The following is a 5,017-nucleotide window of genomic DNA, read 5'->3' as shown; positions in this document are numbered from 1 at the left end:
CTAGATTCCATCCCTGGTTGGGAAGATTCCCTAGAGAAGGAAATGGCTACCCTTTCCAGTATTTTTTCTTGGAGAATCCCATGGACAGAGGATCCTGGCGGGCTACAGTTCCTGGGGTCCCAAAGAGTTCGACACAGCTGAGCAACAACAGCAAAAAAAAAAAAAAAAAAGACAAGTCACAATATACAATATAGATAGAAATGTAAGTTCCCTGAGATCCATTTCATGTACTACATTCAGGACTACTGTTTTTTGAAGAAAGTAAGTTTGTCAAGGATTTTTAAAACATTTAACCTATCCATGAAAGAATTGTCCATGGGAATCCACTCATGCCATAAATACGTGAAACAAGGGCTCATTCACATCACTGCCAATCCTGATCTCCAGAAATATTGAGCCTGCAGAATAAATACAGATTATTCTCAAAAGGAAACCATTTGTCTGAGTAGACAGGGTCATGTGTGTTAAGGTGGGGAATCTTCATCTTTTCAGGGAAATGAATCGAAGCCAGAAGAAAGGAATTCTGTTCACCCATGCTGTGAAGCAAAGTTTGAATGAGATGAGGGTGGCCCATTCACCACAAGTGCTACCAAAATTCTGTGTTTTTTGAAAAAAAAAAAAAAAAATGTATGTGACAGTCACAGAAATAAATGCCCCTCCCCCAACTTGGAAAAAGAATGTCCTAAAATAAAAAGTGACTTTAGGAATGTTCATTTGAGAGAAACAAAGTGTTGACCTTCGAAAGCATGCTTTAGACCCTATTTCAGAATCCCAACTGAGGGGTCCATACACCTGCCCTTTTAAACATCCCTTGAGTGCTTTAATTGACTTGAACACTTAGAAGACCGGTAAAACACTCAGAAAACCAAACACACCAGAGTCTTTACTATAGGATCTCAGTGGGTCATGTTTAGTGAGGATTTTTAGTTCAGAAGCAGCAGTAAACATACACACATGCCAACCTGGCCTTTTCAAAGCAGCATAGCACAGGGGCACGAGTGGGGTTATCACAGGGCAGACACTTGGAGTCAGAGTCTGGTTTTTCATCCTGGCTGCACTGCTGCCTAGTTGAGTCTCTGAGCATATTTTGTAAAGTTTCTATACCTCAAGTCCCTCCTCTGTAGAATGGCAAGAAATAATACATACCAGCCAGTGCGCCTGTCATATCTTTTTGCCTTTTCATACTGTTCACAGGGTTCTCAAGGCAGGAATGTTGAAGTGGTTTTCCATTCCCTTCTCCAGTGGACCACATTTTGTTAGAACTCTCCACCATGACCCATCCATCTTGGATGGCCCTAAAGGTAATCAACTCTGAATATTCACTGCAAGGACTGATGCTGAAGCTGAAACTCCAATACTTTGGATACTTGATGCAAAGAGCTGACTCATTGGAAAAGCCCCTGATGCTGGGAAAGATTGAAAACAGAGGAGAAAGTGATGATGGAGAATGAGATGGCTGGATGGCATCAACAACTCAGTGGACATGAGTTTGAGCAAACTCTGGGAGATGGTGAAGGACAGGGAAGCCTGGTGTGCTGCAGTCCACGGGGTCACCAGGAGTCGGACAGAGCGACTGAACATCAGGGTGCCTGCGGAGATTGAATGGATCATTCATACAAAGTGCTCAGAACTAAGGCTGGTGTGTGCTTGCTCCCAGCAGGTGGCCCACGTCTCCCCGGACTCGGCCCTCTGCTCTAGAGTAGTCCATCCAGTTCCTGGAAATGGAGTGTCTTCAGAGGGTCCAGGCAAGATCACTTGCCTTGAGGGGAGACTTAGCTGGGTCTCATCCAGTGAAGAATTCCTCAGGGCTCTCTAAAGTGAGAAGGAGCTCAAGAGCTAGTGGATGTAGCCCTCCAGGGGAGGTGACCCTCCCTGAGACTGTGAAGGAGGCCCCGCGGTCAGGCTGTGCGGTAATGGCCTTGGACCAGAGGAGGACTTACAGCAAAGCTAGCAAAGCTTAGATCTGGACCCTTCAATTGTACGCTTCAAGGGCTCCCTCCAAGGCCCTGGGTAATGCCTGCCAGTTTAATATTCATAATTTTGTATTATTTTTGTTAAAGAGGGCTCCCAAATTAAATAATCTGTGTGTGTGTGTGTGTGCACACTCTCGCGCTCGTGCGCTCAGTCCTATCCGAATCTTTGTGACCCCATGGACTGTAGTCCACCAGGCTCCTCTGTCCATGGAATTTTCCAGGCAAGAATACTGGATTGGGTGGCCATTTCCTACCCCAGAGGATCTTCCAGACCTAGGGATTAAACCCACGTCTCTTGCGTCTCTGCACTGGAAGGTGGATTATTTACCACTGCTCCACCTGGGAATATAATTGTTGGATCTCACAAAATCTGAATCCATCCCTATGTAGTACTTGCCATGGAGAGAAAGCACATATTTTGTGGAGTCTTATAAATGAACTGAAGATAACTTTTGTAGAAACCATTGATAAAAGTGAGGTATTTTCATTTTGGCCTTGGCCAGCAGTTCTCCACTTCAAGGTGAGATAGAGGTGTGTGAGAATAATCAGATTTTCTTTCTCAAGCTACACACACTTGGTAGGGAAGAGTCTTATCAAGTTTTTTCTCCAGGTAATTTTAATGCACTCCTCCAAATCAGCTGGCCACTGTTGGGCTGGATTATGGGGTTTTACCTCCCTAGAATGCAGTATGATTTCTCTTCCTCCTGCAGTGGAAGCTGTGGAGCACCACTCAGATCCCCACCGCTCCCTCAGGAGTGTCACCCACTGATAGTGCTCCACCCCTGCCCCCAGCATTGCCCTCAAGGGAAGGAACTTCACACCCAAGGTTACACTTGCTGGCACATTAAGTGTTCTAGAGAATAAAGGCTCAGTTCTCAGCCTCAAATTGCGGTATCCCTGAGGATACATCTCAGTTTCAGAGCTCCCTGAGGGACTAAGATCTCCAGTTGCAACTGCATCCCAGTTGAACTTCTCCCTCTACCCTGCCCTGCTTCCCTCACTTCCTTACAAGCATTGTTTCCACATTCCCTACCCCACAAACCTCCTGAATGCAGATTTCTGCCTCAGTCTATTTCCCAGGGAACCTGACCCATGACAGACTTCAATTGCCTTTATCCCATCCCCACCCCCACCACTTTATAGCATCTTATAAGAGAGACATTTAAAATGATCAGAAACATGATAAATTTGTGGGATGTACATTATAGATATATCAAAGTGTAAGTAGAAAGAAAGTATAGTCGCTCAGTCGTGTCTGACTCTTTGCGATCCTGTGGACTGTAGCCCACTAGGCTCCTATGTCCATGGGATTCTCCAGGCAAGAATACTGGAGTGGGTTGCCATTTCCTTCTCCAGATAGATATATGAAATCAGCTATATAAATTCTTAGGTAAAACAAATTAAACTATAGAAATAAAAAGGATTATTTGAAGATGGTTTAAAAATAAATCAAAGCAAAAGTTTACAGATGAAAGAAACACACTAAACTAGATTTTAAAAAGTCCAAAATTAAAAAGATAAAATACTAAAAGCCACGATTTTCAGAAAGGAAAAAGAAATGAGTTTAAGGTTTCAAATGAAAAGCTAAAACACAGGATATGAATATTTGAAAATATATAGGATTTAGGGATTAGGAATAAAATTCAAAAACTAACAGGTAAAAGAAAAAGAATTTAGTAATGGCTTAAGAAGTAAAACCATTTCCTCAAAAGGTTAAACCTAAAATTACCATGTGATCAAGCAATCACTTCTAGGGATATACTCCAAAGAATTGAGAGTGGGGTCTCAAGCAGATACTTATCAACCATGTTCATAGCAGCATTATTCCCAATAACTCAAAGTGGAAGCAATCCAACTGTGGGTAAACAAAAGGTGACATGTACATACAATGGAATATCACGTGTTGTGCTGTGCTGAGTTGCTTCAGTTGTTTCTGACTCTTTGCTACCCTATGGGCTGAAGCCTGCCAGTCTCCTCTGTCCACAGGATTCTCCAGGCAAGAACACTAGAATGGGCTGCCATGCCCTCCTCCAGGGGATCTTCCTAACCCAGGGATCGAACCCACATCTCTTAAGTCTCCTGCATTGGCAGGTGGGTTCTTTTTTTTTCCCAATTATTTTTATTGGTTGGAGGCTAATTACTTTACAATATTGTAGTGGTTTTTGCCATACATTGACATGAATCAGCCATGGATTTACATGTGTTCCCCATCCTGAATCCCCCTCCCACCTTCCTCCCCATCCCATCCCTCTGGGTCATCCCAGTGCACCAGCCCAGAGCACTTGTCTCATGCATCCAAACTGGACTGGCGATCTGTTTCACACTTGATAATATACATGTTTCGATGCTGTTCTCTCAGATCATCCCACCCTCACCTTCTCCCACAGAGTCCAAAAGTCTGTTCTGTACATCTGTGTTTCTTTTTCTGTCTTGCATATAGGGTTATCATTACCATCTTTCTAAATTCCATATATATGCATTAGTATACTGTATTGGTGTTTATCTTTCTGGCTTACTTCACTCTGTATAACGGGCTCCAGTTTTATCCATCTCATTAGAACAGATTCAAATGTATTCTTTTTAATGGCTGAGTAATATTCCACAGTGTATATGTACCACAGCTTTCTTATCCATTCTACTGCTGCTGGGCATCTAGGTTGCTTCCATGTCCTGGCTATTATAAACAGTGCTGTGATGAACATTGGGGTACACGTGTCTTTTAAAAACATGGAACGCTTCACGAATTTGCGTGTCATCCTTGCGCAAGGGCCATGCTAATATTCTCTGTATCGTTCCAATTTTAGTATATGTGCTGCTGAAGCGAGCACGGCAGGTGGGTTCTTACCACTGGCACGACCTTGGAAGCCCACAGTGGAATATTATTCAGCCATAAAAAGGAAGAAAGTTCTGATGCATGTTACTACATAGATGAATCTTGAAGACACTCTGCTAAGTGAAATAAACCAGTCACAAAAAGACAAGGAATGCATGATTCCACTTACATGAGGTGTCTAGAGTTGTTAAATTCACAGAGACAGAAAACA

At 43.1% G+C, this 5,017-nt stretch overlaps 1 non-coding gene across 1 annotated transcript; it reads right to left on the bottom strand.

Moving 5' to 3' along the window:
• Positions 1-4,694: 4,694 nt before the first annotated feature.
• LOC122437446 lies at positions 4,695-4,801 on the bottom strand. Its single transcript, XR_006268272.1, has one exon. It is a non-coding gene; the product is annotated as a U6 spliceosomal RNA (small nuclear RNA).
• Between the last annotated feature and the right edge of the window lie 216 nt (positions 4,802-5,017).

The sequence above is a fragment of the Cervus canadensis genome, chromosome 2, assembly GCF_019320065.1.
Source record: "Cervus canadensis isolate Bull #8, Minnesota chromosome 2, ASM1932006v1, whole genome shotgun sequence".
Classification (NCBI taxonomy): Eukaryota; Metazoa; Chordata; class Mammalia; order Artiodactyla; family Cervidae; genus Cervus; species Cervus canadensis.
The sequence above is the reverse complement of the archived record's forward strand: the minus strand, read 5'-3'. Positions and strand labels throughout refer to the sequence as shown.